The 20616-nt window shown below is 34.9% G+C and overlaps 1 pseudogene across 1 annotated transcript in view; it reads left to right on the top strand.

Annotated features, from left to right (window-relative positions):
* The window catches only part of LOC143224734 (TBC1 domain family member 9-like), a 77058-nt pseudogene that overhangs the window by 40315 nt on the left and 16127 nt on the right, over positions 1 to 20616 (top strand). Inside the window, exons 16-23 of the transcript XR_013013422.1 lie at positions 3240 to 3429; positions 4011 to 4157; positions 5079 to 5190; positions 13063 to 13123; positions 16302 to 16487; positions 17439 to 17549; positions 19123 to 19233; positions 20296 to 20481. The product of XR_013013422.1 is annotated as a TBC1 domain family member 9-like (transcript). The remainder of the gene's footprint in view (positions 1 to 3239; positions 3430 to 4010; positions 4158 to 5078; positions 5191 to 13062; positions 13124 to 16301; positions 16488 to 17438; positions 17550 to 19122; positions 19234 to 20295; positions 20482 to 20616) is intronic.

Below are 20616 nucleotides of genomic sequence, written 5' to 3' on the forward strand. Positions count from 1 at the left end.
AGGAAGGGAGCCAGTACCTGGTGTTTTAAAGGTTGTGAAACTAAAATATTTGTTGTTTTCACACATTTTTTTTAATTTTAATAAAACAGGTGTTCATGGAGTACTGTAGTGAAAACATGTAATCACTTTATTTGGTTGACATGCTAATTGAATGTCCATGTGTTTCTCGGTGAGGTTTTTTTCATTAGGAAGATAATGTTATTGTTCATATGAATATCATTAAAAATATAATTTAGGTTTAGCAACTTAGATATGTTAGTAGAGTGCAAAATAATCCAAGACTGAACTAACCCAGCGTAAACAATTGTAATTTTGTTTGTTTGTGTATAAATGCCATTTTAATAAAGGGATTATTCCTCTAAACATCGTGCATCTGTCTTACATAAGTCATGATAATATCTTCTAGTGAATAACAAAATTACAACATTAAAAATAAGTTTTAAATCAAGAAAAACAGTAATTTTATTAAATAATATTAAATGTATTACAATAATTACTTCTGTGATTAATGTAATCTTACTGTTAAGTACTATTTATTACACATTTTTATCTTACTGTGAGTGGTTGCACCTTTTAGGATATAAAGCAGTTTCAAAACCCACAGTTTTTAGGTTGTTCAAAAAATAATGGCAGATTTCAAATTTTAAGTGTGATTTAAAAAGAAAAATTAAAAAATTCAAAACCAACTTCATTAATCAAAATAAGATTCTAATGAATCCATACACTTTTTCCAAGGAGAAACAACATTATTTATTATAAAACAAGTCCTATAGTTTGAAAATTCTTTAAAGTCACTCTCTGTTGTTGCTTTGTTATTGAATCTTTTGTCCTGTGAAAACGTTGTCCAAATGTTTGAATAAAGTAGTATCAGTGGTCTGGGAAGTAAGAAGGATGAGGCAGTGTTTCATAGCCAAGTTCATTCAGCTTTAGAGCAATGTATGGTTGAGCATCATCTGTGAGTAAGACTAGGCCTCTTTGATTGACTAGTGCTGTCATTTTCTCACTCAACTTTTTATGAATTTCTTCCAGTTTTTGGCAAACTTCCACAGTGATATTCTGGCCATGTTTGAGCAAAGTGCAATAGAAAATACTGGCCTCAGACCACCATACAGTGACCATAATCTTCTGTTGGTGCAATTTTGGCTTTAGGAAGTGTTTTGGAGCCTTGTCACACTTGAGCTATTATGAAGATTGCCTTCTGTTGTCCTAAAGGACCTACTTTTTGTTTCATGTGACATTTGATCAACAAATGGGTCATTTCTGTTGTACAAAATCAGCATAGAGCACAGTTCAAAATGGCAGTTTTTCTGATTTTCACCAAATTAATGTGTGACCCACTTGTTAAACTTGTTCACTTTCAAAGTTTGCTCAAGATTGTTCAAAATTATGGAAATGCCAACACTCAATCCTTGTGCCATTTCTTGAACAGTTTGGTACAGGCTTCTTTCCACTTGTACTATCATTTCGTTGTTTTTAACTGCAGAAGGGGGCATCCCCTGCCCTTCATGTCTTCAAGACTCGTCTCTGTTACAAAACTTTTTAGCTAGTACTATACTTATGTTCTGAGGTGATTCCTTCAACCCATGCTTGGTTGATATACTTATGTTCTGAGGTGATTCCTTCAACCCATTCTTGGTTGATATACTTGTGTTCTGAGGTGATTCCTTCAACCCATGCTTGGTTGATATACTTATGTTCTGAGGTGATTCCTTCAACCCATGCTTGGTTGTTATACTTATGTTCTGAGGTGATTCCTTCAACCCATTCTTGGTTGATATACTTGTGTTCTGAGGTGATTCCTTCAACCCATGCTTGGTTGATATACTTATGTTCTGAGGTGATTCCTTCAACCCATGCTTGGTTGTTATACTTATGTTCTGAGGTGATTCCTTCAACCCATTCTTGGTTGATATACTTGTGTTCTGAGGTGATTCCTTCAACCCATTCTTGGTTGATATACTTGTGTTCTGAGGTGATTCCTTCAACCCATGCTTGGTTGTTATACTTATGTTCTGAGGTGATTCCTTCAACCCATTCTTGGTTGATATACTTGTGTTCTGAGGTGATTCCTTCAACCCATTCTTGGTTGATATACTTGTGTTCTGAGGTGATTCCTTCAACCCATGCTTGGTTGATATACTTATGTTCTGAGGTGATTCCTTCAACCCATGCTTGGTTGTTATACTTATGTTCTGAGGTGATTCCTTCAACCCATTCTTGGTTGATATACTTGTGTTCTGAGGTGATTCCTTCAACCCATTCTTGGTTGATATACTTGTGTTCTGAGGTGATTCCTTCAACCCATTCTTGGTTGATATACTTGTGTTCTGAGGTGATTCCTTCAACCCATTCTTGGTTGATATACTTGTGTTCTGAGGTGATTCCTTCAACCCATTCTTGGTTGATATACTTGTGTTCTGAGGTGATTCCTTCAACCCATTCTTGGTTGATATACTTGTGTTCTGAGGTGATTCCTTCAACCCATTGTTGGTTGATATACTTGTGTTCTGAGGTGATTTCTTCAACCCATTGTTGGTTGATATACTTGTGTTCTGAGGTGATTCCTTCAACCCATGCTTGGTTGATATACTTGTGTTCTGAGGTGATTCCATCAACCCATGCTTGGTTGATATACTTGTGTTCTGAGGTGATTCCATCAACCCATGCTTGGTTGATATACTTGTGTTCTGAGGTGATTCCATCAACCCATGCTTGGTTGATATACTTGTGTTCTGAGGTGATTCCATCAACCCATGCTTGGTTGATATACTTGTGTTCTGAGGTGATTCCATCAACCCATGCTTGGTTGATATACTTGTGTTCTGAGGTGATTCCATCAACCCATGCTTGGTTGATATACTTGTGTTCTGAGGTGATTCCATCAACCCATGCTTGGTTGATATTGCAAGATGTTTGTGATGTTTATGACCAAGTTTGATTTCATACAGAAAAATGATGTAACATTTTTTTTCCTTCATTAATTGTAAGGGTGTGAAGTCTTAGAAAATAATAAAAGTTCTGATAAATAGAAGAATGCCTTAGTTTTTCCATCATGTATATAAAGTAGTAAAAAGATGTCTCTTATCCCTATAAATTACTAAATTTTTAGTGTAAAAATCTGCCATTATTTTTCAAACAACCTGATAGCTTTACTAGTTTAATTTGTCTCAATTATTTCATGTGATGTTAGAATATAGCTGTAAAGGTTTGCTTTAATAGTACAGTTTGTTTATATATAGCTTGAAACCCACCCAGGCTACTACGTTTGGTTAGTTGAACAAAGCAGGGGCCGTTGTACTGTAGCTGCTGAAGAAATTGAGAGAGACTTGCACCGTTCTTTGCCAGAACACCCAGCATTTCAGTCAGAAATAGGAATTAATGCTCTCAGACGAGTTCTTACTGCTTATGCTTGGAGAAATGCAAGTATTGGTGAGTGTAGAGTGATGGTGTAGAATATTGTTTGATATAAAGTATCAGTAAATGTGAAGCAATGGTGTAGAGAATAGGTGAATGTAGAGTAGTGGTGTAGGGAGAATAGGCGAATGTAGAGTAGTGGTGTAGGGAGAATAGGCGAATGTAGAGTAGTGGTGTAGGGAGAATAGGCGAATGTAGAGTAGTGGTGTAGGGAGAATAGGCGAATGTAGAGTAGTGGTGTAGGGAGAATAGGCGAATGTAGAGTAGTACTAATTCTTATTTGTATGTTTTGTATCTGTGTACATCCATCTACAACTTTGTTTTAACCCCCAGATACTTTTAACTCGCTTGTTTTTAAACCTAAATATTTTTCATCTAATGTAGTTTTATTTGTATAACAAGTTTCTTGCAAACCTCATTATGCTATAATTTTAGTTGATGTGTTTATATTTAGTTTTTACTTCCAACCTACATGTTGCTGACCAAGTTATTTGTAACTTTTAATATTTTGGCACGTCTCTTACTTTCTGATTATATATTTTTGATCATTTTGTCTTCACATGTTGAAGTTTATTGTTCATTCAATGTTCTTGTAGGTTATTGCCAAGCTATGAATATCGTGGCATCAGTGTTGCTATTGTATGCCTCGGAAGAAGAAGCTTTTTGGTTATTGGTTGCTCTTTGTGAGAGACTCTTGCCTGACTATTACAATACAAAGGTTGTTGGAGCCCTGATAGATCAAGGTCAGTTGGGAAAGGATCTTTAATCTTACTGTTGATATGCACTTTAAATAGAAAATGTTATCATTAGATGACTTTCATTTTTGTTTAAGCATATTAAAACCAGGAAAATAACTACTGTTGACCTTCATCTTATTTTATTCTTCATTTTTATCAGAACAGATCATCTAAATTAGTGACAGTTATTTTTCTTTTGTTGAATAGTGGAAGTCTCTACACCATCTTATCCACTATGACTGTATTGGAAAAAAATATTAAACCTTACTGTGGACTATCTATAATCCTGAACTGGGGTTATGTTTATTGAAAGGTTATCTATTGAGTGGGAAAAACCTGAAACTGTCCAGTCATGTAACAATTGCACAATTGAGACCCTTGTTTGATCAAAGATAGTGGTTTGAAAGCTGTGCTTTTCTGTACACATTTAACGTTACACAAGAAAGATTAAGTTATTTAATTTTTTAAGTTCAATAAACTCTTTTTGTAAGAGTGCCACATAGTCAATAGTTTGTTTTTATAAATCTTAGGATACCCCTATGTAAGAAATGGAATATTAATTTCCCATAATTTAATTTTATTTATTATCCACATGGTTTAGTCACACTGGTCATAGAAAAAATTTGTTTTTCAGAATTTATAGTACTTGAGAGATTAAGACAATGAAGTCAGAAGATGTGACCAATCTTTATTCTCCAAATTATGTTCAACAATTTGTATACTTGACAGTTTTTCACTATTGTAGCTTCATCAAAGCTAGCACCATAAGAACTGTTTGGTCACTTGATGGAAGGGAGTAATTGGGGATTGTTTTCCTTCCATTGCAGATGCTAGAAATGTTTTGCTGAAAGCTTTTACTTCTGAGATGTTTATATAGGTTTCATTTTTAAGAGGTTACTTCTAAACAATATTTGCACTCTTATCTAGGTGTTTTAGAAGACCTCACAAAAGACCACCTGCCAGATCTCTATCAGAAACTTGAACCATTAGGAATTCTTTCAATGATCTCTTTATCATGGTTCCTCACAATTTTTTTGAGGTATGCTATCTGCTAACGTTAACACATGATAAGGAATGGTATTTATGTAGGGTACTTGTTAACTCTAGGTATTGTACCATAACCTGCTCTACTTGTATGTACTTCTCGATACATTAGGGCTGACCTTTAGTGTAACAAATAATATTTCCAAAGATGTCTAACTTCCAGAGATAAACTAGGTAATCTTTATTTTATTTTCTGTTTAGTTTGATCAATAGTGCCATCAAAAGTTTCTTCATAAGATGTTGTCTCACAGTGTGCTCTGATTACAAACTATGTTATTAATTGGCTTATAAATTTTGTTAAAATTAAACTTTGCTATCTAATAAACTGTATATGGCCTGTTGGTTAGCATGCTGACTGATAATTTAATAGCCCATGTTTAACTTCTTGTTTCTATAAAAAAAACAACAACTGAACTTTGGAACTGTGGGAATTGTTTTTATAAGAGTGATGTTCAAATCCTAGTATTTGATTTGAGTAACTCGAGAGGTGGGCAATGTTTATAGTATTTGATTTGAGTAATTCGAGAGGTGGGCAATGTTTATAGTATTTGATTTGAGTAACTCGAGAGGTGGGCAATGTTTATAGTATTTGATTCGAGTAACCCGAGAGGTGGGCAATGTTTATAGTATTTGATTCGAGTAACCCGAGAGGTGGGCAATGTTTATAGTATTTGATTCGAGTAACCCGAGAGGTGGGCAATGTTTATAGTATTTGATTCGAGTAACCCGAGAGGTGGGCAATGTTTATAGTATTTGATTCGAGTAACCCGAGAGGTGGGCAATGTTTATAGTATTTGATTCGAGTAACCCGAGAGTTGGGCAATGTTTATAGTATTTGATTTGAGTAACCCGAGAGGTGGGCAATGTTTATAGTATTTGATTTGAGTAACCCGAGAGGTGGGCAATGTTTATAGTATTTGATTTGAGTAACCCGAGAGGTGGGCAATGTTTATAGTATTTGATTTGAGTAACCCGAGAGGTGGGCAGTGTTTATAGTATTTGATTTGAGTAACCCGAGAGGTGGGCAGTGTTTATAGTATTTGATTTGAGTAACCCGAGAGGTGGGCAGTGTTTATAGTATTTGATTTGAGTAACCCGAGAGGTGGGCAGTGTTTATAGTATTTGATTTGAGTAACCCGAGAGGTGGGCAGTGTTTATAGTATTTGATTTGAGTAACCCGAGAGGTGGGCAATGTTTATAGTATTTGATTTGAGTAACCCGAGAGGTGGGCAATGTTTATTATGTACCCTTCCTCCAGTTGAAAACTTCAAAATTAGGCCTCTCGATGTTGATTCCTGTACGTGGTGAGGGGACCTCCCAGGAAAGGTTCTGTTCTTTCAGTTTATTTTCTCTGGGATCTAGCATTCCACCCACGTGTTTGCTGTACAAGGCAACCCATGAATGGGAGGAGAGGATCCTGGTGGTTGAGGGGTCCAACCCTAACCCACCACTTTGGCCTTGAATTCTTTTAGACGGACAGCCTTGGGGTGGCCTCTTTGGGTCAATCAGCTGGTCCACTTGGGCTAGGATCAACCAAGTACTAGTGTTGGATATTCTCAACAGTTGTTATGTACATTATATCTGATGCCGGTGTTTGGGTATAGTGCTCATGAAACCTTGGCATTGCTGCAATGTCCTTCTTAGACATTGTAGTGCATCCCCTCGTAGGGCTCCATAATGGATGGGGTCAGTGGGCACCAAAATTTCTTTCTTTATTCTGGATACTCCAATTAAATATCTGAATAAAATAGTGAAAAAACAGTCTACAGGTAAACGACCTCATCTAGAAGATTCTGAGCAGCAATCCTCACCATCTGTACCACCTGTTGTACCTCATTTTCTTTTTTTTGCACTCACTTTTAGACAAACCTTGAGGGCAAATGTCTCCCATTTTCATTCAGAATGGACTAGAGGGACTTGCTGGCTCTCCAAATTCAGTAAAGAAGCTTCAATCTGGTGACATTGATGGAAGCATCTACATCTCAATACAGTGAACTTTTCTTGCATTGAAAGGCAATTGGGGATATACCTATTGAGGTTACACCTCATGCTACTTTGATTTCATCATTGAGTTATTGTTCAGAGGGATTTTGAAGAACATCCCAGAGTTTGAGATTATTGCTGGTTTTTCCACCCAAGGAGTTTCTGCAGTGAGGCGTATATCCACTCGCAAAGATGGAATTATGGTGCCGACCAATGTCCTCATTCTCAATTTTACGTCAACACGCCCACCTGCCACCATCAAGGCAGGTTATCTTAATTGCAGAGTACGGCCATACATTCCAAACCCTCTCCGATGTTTCCAGTGTCAGCGGTTTGGTCACTCGAAGACATCATGTTGTGGTTCCTTGACATGTGCTTGTTGCAGTGCCAAGGGTCACGATGCCTACAAGTGTGAATCGGACCAACATTGCATCAATCGCAATGGCTCTCACCTGTCCTATTTTCATTCTTGCCCTAAATGGTTTTAAGAAACAGATGTGCAGTGTTTGAAAACGATTCATAACATTACTTATCCTGAGGCTCGAAAATTGCTTTCCACCACCTCATTTCAGACATATGCTGCTGCACTTTGTTCCACAACTACAGTGGGAGTGCAGACAGATCTCTCTGTGCCTCCAAAAGAATCGTTCTCCAAACAGATGAAAAGTGTTTTGACCTCCATGGTTAAAAAAAGTTGATGAATCAACTTCAACACCTACCTCTGTCTCTTACATACATTCCAATAAACCCCAAGATCCACATCCTTTGGTTCCAGGTACAGACATTTCCTCAGATACATCTTATTCTCCCATTCCAAGATGCAAAACAATCATTCGTTCACATACTCAGTGACTGGAATCCTCTTCCAACAGCAAAGACCTGCCCAATCAACCCAGTAAGGAAAAAAGACATGGTCGTAAACAGAAGGGTTCTTCACCCAATTTGCCTACACACAAATTAAAATGGCCACTTTGATACAATGGAATTGTTGAGGTTTATGTTCTAATCTGGATGACATCAGAGCACTGATAGCTTCCTGAAACCTGTCGATACAGTCACTTTTCGACAGTTTCCTTTGTACAAAAGTGACAGACTGTATGATGGACGAGTGCATGGAGGGGTGACACTGTTGGTTGATCAGCATGTGCCCACCCTGTTTTTGCCACTTGACACACCCTTGGAGGCCGTAGCCATTCGTGTTTCCTTGGGTCATACCATCACTGTTTGTTCTCTCTATCTGTCACATGGAGAGACATATGATCAATCAGGCTTTGATGCTCTCATTTAACAGTTGCTGTCTCCCTCCATCCTGGGGGACTTTAATGGACTTCATCCCTTCTGGGGAAGTGCTGATATTGACAGGAGGGGCTGCTCTGTAGAATGTATACTCTTTAGTCACAACCTTTCTCTTTTCAGTACTGGTTCTTCTACTTATTTTCACACACCTAGTCAGTTCTTTACTGCTATTGATCTCTTAATTTGCTCCCCTTCATTATTCTCTCATATTTCATGGATGGTTGACAATAATCCACGAGGCAGTGATCATTTTCATATAATCTTGAGAGAGTCTGGCTGTGGTTGATGCCACCCAACCTACGTGCCCTGGTGGAAGCTGGATCAGGCAAACTGGCCCTCTTTCAATGCTCTCACAGAACTTGATTCTGCCATCATCTGTAAGCCATCAATAGACAACTTTGTGGCAACAGTAACTGACTATATTATACAAGCAGCTACTCAATGTATTCCTAAAATCTCAACACGTTTTCCACTATATCCTCTTCCATGGTGAAATCCTGCCTGCCAAATGGCATGGAAGGCTCAAAAAACGGGCCTGGGATACTTTCTTTAGATATCCCACACTATCGAACTGCATCGCTTTCCAGTGGATCCATGCACATGCTCGGTGGTAGGACGTCAAAGCCAGAAGGAATATTGGATTAAGTACACAACCGGCATATCTTCTACCACCAGTTCCAAAGTCATGGACAAGATTCGAAACGTCAGTGGGCAATATAATAATGTCCCCATCTCGATCTTGCTCTCTGATGGCCAGAAAGTATGATACCTGGAGCATAGGTGAATAGGTGAAAGCTTTTGCCAAGTATCTAGCACTTCTGCTTCTTCTTCCACCTTCTTAGTCATCAAGACTCAGGCAGAGCAATCACCTCTTTCCTTTTGAGCTGATTGTCTCTGACTATAATCATCCCTTTACGCTGGTGAAACTCAAACTGGCCCTTCATTGGTCTGGCAGTACATTGGTTGGACCTAATGATATATGTTATGATATGCTGCGCCATCTATCTCCTGCTTCTCTTGCTATTATTCTGATTGTTTTTTAACTGGATGTGGGAGGAAAATGTTTTTCCTGTTGCCTGGTGCAAGACTATTGTCCTACCTTTCTCTAAGCCTGGGAAGGATCCCAAGATTCCTTCAAACTACCGTCCAATTGCTTTGACGAGCTGTCTCTGCAAGACCTTAGAGAGGATGGTTAATGCTCGTCTTGTTTAGTTCCTTAAATCAAACAACCTCCTCTCACCCACCCATTGTGGGTTTCAACAACAGTGCTTCACCATGGACCACCTGATTCAACTCGAATCATCAATCACAGAAGTTTTTCTCAAATGACAACATCTTGTATCAACATTCTTTGACATTGAGAAGGCTTATGACACAACATGGAGGTATGACATTTTGCGAGACCTCCATATATATAGATTATGTGGCCATTTACCCATTTTTATTAATTTTTTTAATGGACAGGAGATTCCAAGTTTTTGTGGGTTCGAAACTTTCTCATTCTTTTCTATGGGAAGTTGGAGTCCCTCAGGGCCATGTTCTGAGTGTCACACTTTTCAGTATAAAAATTAATGCCATCACTGAACAACTCTCTCACTCTTGCAAATGGGCTCTATGTCAATGACTTTCACATCTCATGCCAGTCGTTGAATGTGAGGTATATTGAACAGCAGCTACAGACTGCTCTCAATCGCTTACTGAAGCAAACAGTTTTAACTTCTCTCTCTTTAAAACCATTTGTATGCACTTTTGCTGCTAATGGGGTATTCACCCTGCTCCTGAACTCCGTATCAGTGAAGTTGTGCTGCCTGTGGTTGCTGAGACAAAGTTTTGGGGCTTATGGTTGACCATAAGCTGACCTTTATACCACACATCAAGCAGCTACCGGTCAAATGTACAAGAGCACTGAACGTCCTCTCTTCCACCACTTGGGGAGCAGATCGATGGTTTATGGTAAAGATGTATGATGCTCTTATTTGATCAAAACTCGACTATGGATCACTGGTCTATGGCTCTGCCAGACCCTTGGCCTCAAAGATGCTGGACCCCATTCATCATCAAGGACTTCAGCTCTGCACTGGGGATTTCCACACTTCCCCAGTTCAGAGTTTATACATAGTCTTGTGAACCTTCTTTGCATCTCTGCCATTTGCAACTGTCTTTACTATATGCTTTGAAACTTTGTTCTTTACCAAAGCATCACACTTGGGGTTGTTTTTCTTCCTCGGTGGGCCATACTTTTTCAGAACAGATGATCTGCTATTGCTCGTTTTGGTCTTCATATCCAGGTGCAATTGGATGAATTGGGTCTGTCCTTGGATAACATTGCTGTATCCACTGGTCAGCCCATCCCACCATGGCTTCTTATAGTCCCCAAATGTGACCTATCTTTAAGTCATTTGAGAAATGCAGACACTCCTGATTGGAAATATTGTCTGTTATTTGCTGAACATCTTTCGAAACATCTTTCCATTCCTATTTATACAGATGGTTCAAAATCAGATGACTGTGTGGGCTCTGCCATGGTTTGTTGTGGTTTGGTGGTTGTGCACAGGATCCCCTCTACAGCTTCTGTGTTCACTGCTAAACTGTATGCCATTTCTCTTGCCCTGGACCACATAGAAGCTAAGCAGTACTCAAACTGCACTATTTATACTGACTTGCTGAGTTCTCTACTGGCCCTGGAAATGCTTCACATTGGTTCACACCCTGTTCTTGCCAATATTCAAAACTGACTGGCCCATTTCTCTTTAACATCTACTTCCATCCAGTTTTTCTGGATACTGGGCTACATTGGTATTTGTGGGAACAAGCTCGCCAATACTGCAGCTAAATCTTTCTGCTCTGGCACTATCACTGTTGTGCCTGGTCTACATATGGACTATGGTCCTGTATTCAAGGCTCGGCTACGTGGCAGGTGGCAGTCGACATGGAGTGATCAACGAGAAAACAAGCTTTTCCGAAGAAAACTTTGTATTGGACTTTGACCGTCTTGCTTCCTTAAGGATCGGAAAGAGGAAGTTGTTCTAACTAGACTACGCATTGAAACTGATGCACCAATATGTAGTTTGTGTAACACTCAGCTCACAATAAGCCACATTTTACTTTCTTGTCTTTCAATGACTTCATTTTAAACATGTTCTGTCCCAGGATTTGTCTGTAATATTAGTGTTATTGGTGATGGTGACACTGTCCACCTTGGTAATGTTTTTAGTTCTTTAAAGGCCATTAATCTTTTTAATGCCATTTAAGTTTTTTAATTCATTCATTACACCTTTTTAACGTGGCTCCTTTTTTAAAAATCACAGTTCATCTAGTTCGATTTTAAATTAGAAACTGGCTGTAAGATTAAATAACTCGAAACCAGGACTGGAAAGGCCAACTTCAGGTGACTATTGCTGCTGTTTGAACTATCCATTTGAACTACCCGTTAGTCATCCTGACGAGTTATTATTATAATTTTGCTACACGTCTTTTAAAACCTTTTTATTACTTTCCTTTTTGATAACGGTCATAACATCAAATAACTCAGAACCAGGACTAGAAAGGTCAACTTCAGGTGAATGACAGTGGATTTTGTACTTACCTGTTAGTTTTCCTGGCGAGTTATGATTATTACAGTTACGCTACAGAAACTCCTTTACGATTTGAATTACTGTAGTTTTCTCTTACTGCTGTATACTAGATGTAAACATGAGTTTTATGCTATTTTTGTATTTTGTTTTTTTTTAGACTTTGTTTTGTTTTACCTTAATATTTTTTTTATGAATTTTACTAAATTTACTTTTAACTTTTTACTGGATGTTTGGCACAGTTAGCCTAACTACTTTGTACTGTAAAACACTAAATCAACCAAAATTAGGACTGGCTGGTGCAAACAGCTCCTGTTTAGGTTTCTATTAATATCTGAAACAAGTAAACTGTTCTTAAGCCACATACCATTGTTATTCTGTGCATTTATACATTGTTCATGATGTTTGTAGTATAGAAATATGAAATGCAATATTGTAATGTAAACTGGTTCTAATATTGTGTAATGTACAAAGTAAGTGTTTCTTTTACAAACTTCCATATTTTGTAATGTTTCTTACAAATACTTTAAAAATTTCCTACACTTGTGTAAGTTATAAAATATAATGTATTGATGTTCAGAAAGTGAAACACTACTGTCTACTGACCGATAGTTTACTGTCCAAATAAACAGTCTTTAAACTTAAATATTCTTCATTATAATACATTGTGAAAAATTAGCTACTGTGTTATTAGTTAAATGTCAGTTGAATAGGGTATATTGTTGAATGTACTGTGTTATATTAGTTAAATGTCAGTCGAATAGGGTATATTGTTGAATGTACTGTGTTATATTAGTTAAATGTCAGTCGAATAGGGTATATTGTTGAATGTACTGTGTTATATTAGTTAAATGTCAGTCGAATAGGGTATATTTTTGGGGATCAGATAACTGATGTTTAATGTGTTAATAAACTGATCTGTTTATATGTTGATGGCTAAGTGTATATTAATGAGGAACAACTTATTGTTAATTAAGTTAATAGTTTTGACAGTCATTTATTGCTTTATTTTGAAGTGTGATGCCATTTGCCTCTGCTGTCAACATTGTGGATTGCTTCTTTTTTGATGGAGCAAAGGTAGGAGTTCAGGTTGGAGGATACAGACACATTCAAACACTCTCTATACACACAAAAACCTGTCACACCAGTTAAAGATCTGAATATTTTTATAAACACAGTACTTAAAATAAATAATGATGTTAAAGATACATTACCATTTAATACAGCTTGTGGTGTATTAAACACACACACACACACACACACACACACACACAACTAATTATCTGATCTACGTACACATACACAGTAAAACCTGTCTAAGCTGAAAATATCACATTTTGTAACATTAACTTAGATTTATCTTATAAAACGCCCTCTATATGGCAGAACCTACATAATGTGAATGGAAAACTATCTCTCACCTACCTCATCTATCAACAAGTAAGGCAGAAAGAATGTTTTTGATTAAATAGTTATTTTGTATTTAATTAATAATTTGTTTAAATAATAAATAAATTCTTGTTATAGTAAGTATTGGTTAAATATATTGTTTTTTTTTCTGCTGTCATTATGTTTGTGATTAAATTAAACAAAAGAATGGAACAAGAAAATATGAATATTCTACTTTTCATAAATAATGCAACTTGTTACCCAAAAGTTCAACTTTTAAACGTTCGTTTAGTATTTCTATCTCCATGTACAACATCAGTTCTACAGCCACTAGATAATGGAATTATACAGAGTATAAAACTGAAATACAGAAAATTGATGCTTCAGCATATTATTACAAACATGGACGACTGTAAGAGAGCATCTGAAATGACCATGAAAATTGACAATGTTAGATGCAATTGCATTTTTAAGTCATTCAATCAAATGTGTAAAAGATGAATGCAACATAAAGTGTTTACAAAACTGTGGACATGTACTTGATAATGGTGAAGTTTGTGGACAAGTTGTTTGTTATGAGGATTCTAGTGAAATCCAAACTCTGAGAAGATTGATGCAGATGATTCTGTGAAAGTTTTGTGAACATTGACAAGAATGTTTTAACAGAAACTGATGAAATTGATTTAAAATCTTTAATAGAATTGCAAGAAGGTAGCAAAGTGAGAGAATCAGAAGAAGAAAAAAATGGAAAAGATAGTGAAGAAATAGAAATTCCTACTTCATCACAAGTGTTAAGTTATATTAACGCTATCAAATTGTATGCAAAAATGAAGGGAGGAAATGAACTTCATTAAAAGGCTGTAGAATTGTTCTCTTTTAACCTCATGAGAAAACCCATTAAAAAATGAAACAGTTGAAATTGGACACTTTCTTCAAATAACTTTTAACATTTTGTGCACTTGTGTATATTTTGAATGTCTCTTTTTGTTCTTATTCTAATAAATATAGCATAAACAGTGTAATGACATATTACTTTCCTTGAATCAAGCAAGTATAACGTTCTACTAAAAATTATATATAATTAAGGGAATCCGTGTTCACTGTCTACTCCGGAAAGCTGGAAATTTTACTTGGTCTCGCACAATTCAGTCTTAGATTTTACAGTGTGCGATTCCAAACTTCTCAACTAAGCAAATTAGTGTTATATAAATTAAATGGATAAAACTGTGATACAATTAGGAGAAGCTGTTTTGGAAATAGTAGTTGAACAGTGGTGAAAAAACTTTGTATCAGATTTAACATATTTTTTTAAACTTTTTCATGAGAAATGCAAGTTACAGAAAATCTTTTTCCTAATTCTGTGTTCATTGTAGTCTTAAACTTTTTCATGAAAACTATGTAAAGCCTGTGATAGTGTTTATTTCCTTAGTTATAACATTTAGTTTAACATCAGTTAAAGTTTTTCCACTAACTTTCTCAAATTATAAATTTATCTTAGTTTGCAACTAGTTTTTTAAAAAAAGTCCTGGTGTCATAATTTCCTCTTTATTCATTGTTATGATTTCCTCTCTGGTGTCATAAATTCCTTTTTATTCATTGTTATGATTTCCTCTCTGGTGTCATAATTTCCTTTTTATTCATTGTTATGATTTCCTCTCTGGTGTCATAATTTCCTTTTTATTCATTGTTATGATTTCCTCTCTGGTGTCATAATTTCCTCTTTATTCATTGTTATGATTTTCTCTCTGGTGTCATAATTTCCTCTTTATTCATTGTTATGATTTTCTCTCTGGTGTCATAATTTCCTCTTTATTCATTGTTATGATTTTCTCTCTGGTGTCATAATTTCCTTTTTATTCATTGTTATGATTTTCTCTCTGGTGTCATAATTTCCTTTTTATTCATTGTTATGATTTTCTCTCTGGTGTCATAATTTCCTTTTTATTCATTGTTATGATTTTCTCTCTGGTGTCATAATTTCCTTTTTATTCATTGTTATGATTTTCTCTCTGGTGTCATAATTTCCTTTTTTATTCATTGTTATGATTTTCTCTCTGGTGTCATAATTTCCTTTTATTCATTATGATTTTCTCTCTGGTGTCATAATTTCCTTTTTATTCATTGTTATGATTTTCTCTCTGGTGTCATAATTTCCTTTTTATTCATTGTTATGATTTTCTCTCTGGTGTCATAATTTCCTTTTTATTCATTGTTATGATTTTCTCTCTGGTGTCATAATTTCCTTTTTATTCATTGTTATGATTTTCTCTCTGGTGTCATAATTTCCTTTTTATTCATTGTTATGATTTTCTCTCTGGTGTCATGATTTCCTTCTTATTCATTATGATTTTCTCTCTGGTGTCATGATTTCCTTTTTATTCATTATGATTTTCTCTCTGGTGTCATAATTTCCTTTTTATTCATTATGATTTTCTCTCTGGTGTCATAATTTCCTTTTTATTCATTGTTATGATTTTCTCTCTGGTGTCATAATTTCCTTTTATTCATTGTTATGATTTTCTCTCTGGTGTCATAATTTCCTTTTTATTCATTGTTATGATTTTCTCTCTGGTGTCATAATTTCCTCTTTATTCATTGTTATGATTTTCTCTCTGGTGTCATAATTTCCTCTTTATTCATTATGATTTTCTTTCATGTGTCATAATTTCCTTTTCATTCATCGTTATGATTTTCTTTCTTGTGTCATATCTTTTCATATTTCAACACATTTATGTTGAGCTATTGATTGTGCTATTCCATTCAGCTTTAAATTTTTATGATGTTTGTTGTTAGAGGTTTTAGACGAGCTGAGAGTGAAACGTTCAGAAGTAGTACAGGTGTGTATGAATATTCTGTCTGTTTTTAGGTGGTATTTCAAGTTGCACTGGCCGTGTTAGAAGCCAACAAAGATGCCTTGATGCAGTGTAAAGATGATGGAGAGGCCATGACTGTGCTCAGTAAGTACTTGGAAAGTGTAATGAACTATGATGCTACTTTACCACATATGATGCACAGCGCCCCCCTGTGTTGGAAAGGACAGAAGAACCAACAGGTAAGTGTAAAAAACATATAACCATGGGAATCATAGTTTCAAATTGTGTATGAAAGTATTGTGTAAGCAGAACTAGCTAGAAGTGGTTTTAGTGTGGTCGATGTCTGGTTCTTATTTTAATCAAAATATCTATCTCGATACTACTCTAAACAAAAATGTTTTTAGGAAATTGTAAACTGAGATAATTTAAGAGAATTATTAAAATATCTTTATACAGGTAAGAACCAAGATAAAAAAATATTAGATGACAGAAAAATGTGGGAAAACACTTACTTAATAGTTTAAAAAACGGTAGAACTGAACTTTTATGTGCATGCTGTTACATAAGAATTATCATCTTTTATTCCAAATAAAAGTTTCTTAGTAAACAGTTTTATGTGAAGATTAATTAAGATGACAAGTAGTGCTTGTTATACATTGTTTTAAATATTGTGAGGATATTGGTTCTGTCTGCTTTAAAAGAAACTCTAAATTTCCAGTTTAAGTGTTTATTTGAGGTTCACTTTTGGGGGTTTTTGTTTGATCGTTTCGTTTTTAGCTACTTTTATACCGTTGTCTTTCTAACCTATACTTCAGTAAAAATGCTAGGATTTTAACAACACTAAACAAACATTTCTGTAGATGACATATAATTCCTGTTCAGGTTTTTGCGAAGTAAATCTTTTACCTTAACTGAACCTGTTTGTATGATGTGCAATATTTTATTGTATTTATAATAGTTGTTATATTATGAACATCCCACAAGCCTTGAATATCTAGTTTCTTCACTTTGTTATGTTGGTCAGAAGAACTTTGAACTTATATTTATGTAATCCAGCTTTGTTGTATGATGGCTATATTTGGAAACCTTTATTACTGATGTATTTATTGTTCCATGCTTGAGAACACAAATCTGATCTGTTCAAATTTAATTTAATTTTTGCATGCAAGTAATAATAAACTAATTTTCAGGAATTTATTGATGTTAATGACTTGATCTACAATTCATATTCCAAGTATGGATTTTTAACATCTTCGATGATAGAAAGACTGAGGCTGAAACATCGACTAAAAGTAGTACAGGTGAGTATATGTTTCTTGTTTTGATGATGTGGTGTATGTTTTTATGTTTCTTGTTTTGATGATGCAGTGTATGCTTTTATGTTTCTTGTTTTGATGATGTGGTGTATGTTTTTATGTTTCTTGTTTTAATGATGTGGTGTATGTTTTTATGTTTCTTGTTTTAATGATGTGGTGTATGTTTTTATGTTTCTTGTTTTAATGATGTGGTGTATGTTTTTATGTTTCTTGTTTTAATGATGTGGTGTATGTTTTTATGTTTCTTGTTTTAATGATGTGGTGTATGTTTTTATGTTTCTTGTTTTAATGATGTGGTGTATGTTTTTATGTTTCTTGTTTTAATGATGTGGTGTATGTTTTTATGTTTCTTGTTTTAATGATGTGTATGTTTTCATGTGTTTCTTGTTTTGATGATGTGGTGTATGCTTTTATGTTTCTTGTTTTGATGATGTGGTGTATGCTTTTATGTTTCTTGTTTTGATGATGGTGTATGTTTTCATGTGTTTCTTGTTTTGATGATGTGGTGTATGTTTTTGTGTTTCTTGTTTTGATGATGTGGTGTATGTTTTCATGTTTCTTGTTTTAATGATGTGGTGTATGTTTTCATGTGTTTCTTGTTTTGATGATGGTGTATGTTTTCATGTGTTTCTTGTTTTGATGATGGTGTATGTTTTTGTGTTTCTTGTTTTGATGATGGTGTATGTTTTCATGTGTTTCTTGTTTTGATGATGGTGTATGTTTTCATGTGTTTCTTGTTTTGATGATGGTGTATGTTTTTATGTGTTTCTTGTTTTGATGATGGTGTATGTTTTTATGTGTTTCTTGTTTTAATGATGTGGTGTATGTTTTTGTGTTTCTTGTTTTGATGATGGTGTATGTTTTTGTGTTTCTTGTTTTGATGATGGTGTATGTTTTTGTGTTTCTTGTTTTAATGATGTGGTGTATGTTTTTGTGTTTCTTGTTTTGATGATGGTGTATGTTTTCATGTGTTTCTTGTTTTGATGATGGTGTATGTTTTCATGTGTTTCTTGTTTTAATGATGTGGTGTATGTTTTCATGTTTCTTGTTTTAATGATGGTGTATGTTTTCATGTGTTTCTTGTTTTGATGATGGTGTATGTTTTTATGTGTTTCTTGTTTTGATGATGGTGTATGTTTTCATGTGTTTCTTGTTTTGATGATGGTGTATGTTTTCATGTGTTTCTTGTTTTGATGATGGTGTATGTTTTTATGTGTTTCTTGTTTTGATGATGCCGTGTATGTTTTTATGTTTCTTGTTTTGATGATGTGGTGTATGCTTTTGTGTGTTTCTTGTTTTGATATGTTTTTCTGGTTTGGACAATGTGATGATAGAAATGCATTAAAAGAATGTCTCAAGACATTGAATGTTTTCGTAACTTGTTTTTTGTTTTACCTAGTGTTTCATTATTTACCAATACATATCTATATATGCACTTCATTAATTAGTGTATTGGTAATCTGACAAACTTTCAAAATGTCACTCAACTTGTGTCTTGTAGAAAGTTTAAAAAGAAACACCTTACAATCTTATGTTGATTTGCATTTCTTTGTTGCAGAACTTGGAAGACACAACAATGAGGAATGTTATTAGAAGTGTTCAAAGTGATCCATTTATCAGTACTTGGTTGTCTCAGAAAGAACTGCTGGATCTCTTCTATGTGGTTAAGGTGTACATTTTTGGTTCTTAATATGGACTATTGGTAAAACTATTCTCTAACATTTACAATTACAATTATTTTCAACCAATGAAGAACCTACTGTAGCTGTTAGCATCTGTGAGATAATTAAATCAAAGGCATGTTTACAGATTAAATGTATTTGTATTAGGTTGTTTTTGATATGGTAGATACTGTATATATTTATGGTTGGAGAAAACTATTTGGGCTATGAAAAAGGCCATTGGTAGGTGATTATTCATTGCATTGATCATAGTTTGTGTATTGAGTTTGTTCTGGCATTAGTTGAAAATTTTCCAATAATCAGAATTATAAGTTCACTCACAGTTTTAAATTCAAAGGTAAGCTGAACTTCCTAACCTGTAAGAGGTTCAATAATATTTATTTATAATTCATTACCAGGGTCTTAACAGAAAACAAATAGAAGGTTTGAGTCTTTCAGGTAGTGATTTGTGTAACTGCTGTGATGGAAGTTTTCAATCCAAAGTTGTGTTAAAAACTGAAAAACCATTTACAAGTAAATGTGATGCACCGTATTGACTTGACTATAAACCCACATTTTGATTAATAATTAGCCAGCAACGTCCATAGTTACTTTATAGTCGTGACTGACCAAAGGCCACTCCCCTGTTGAATCCCTGTATGTTGAGATGTTAGCTCAATATTATTGCTAATTCTTACAAGTGACCTACCTGTAGTCTGTTCAGTTATATTAATTTTATAAATCAAAAAGGAAAGGGCATTATTACACTAGTTTTCTTTCCCTTGTTCTCAGAAAATTTGAATCACCCTATAATCAGACCAATATAATATATACCTGGTTTCAACTGAGACAGTTGAACTTTGAAGATTAATCATTATGTTGTGCTTTTAGTTTTTCTTTACTACTGTTTTGATTTACAGCTGTAATAAGTAAATTACAATCTATAAATCTTTATTTGCTTAAACTGTAAAAGAAAAAACACTTATTGAATCATACTTGAAGTACTTAATAATGAATGTAGACATCTTGATCTGAAGGTGTGGAATAATAAAATGTGTTTTTTATATTAGGAAGATCAGTTAACACAGCAGAGTTGGGGACGAACATCGGGAGTCGCCCAAGATAAATACGACCCTACTTTACCATTCTTTGAACATTACCGCATTGATTTTGAATATTTTCGCCTCCTCTTTGTTACTTTGACTCCTTGGGGTGGTGGACAAAACCCTGAACTTTTAGCAAGGAAAGTATTTCAGGTATTGCTTCAGTATTCATATCATTAAACATCTTTACTTCATATGAAATGTTGTTTTTTCTAGTAGTTGAGATGTTAGGTTATTTAAATTGTTACATTTTGCTCACTGGTTATTCAATCCATCCTAAGGTTTTAA

The sequence above is a fragment of the Tachypleus tridentatus genome, chromosome 9 (assembly GCF_004210375.1).
Source record: "Tachypleus tridentatus isolate NWPU-2018 chromosome 9, ASM421037v1, whole genome shotgun sequence".
Taxonomy (NCBI): Eukaryota; Metazoa; Arthropoda; class Merostomata; order Xiphosura; family Limulidae; genus Tachypleus; species Tachypleus tridentatus.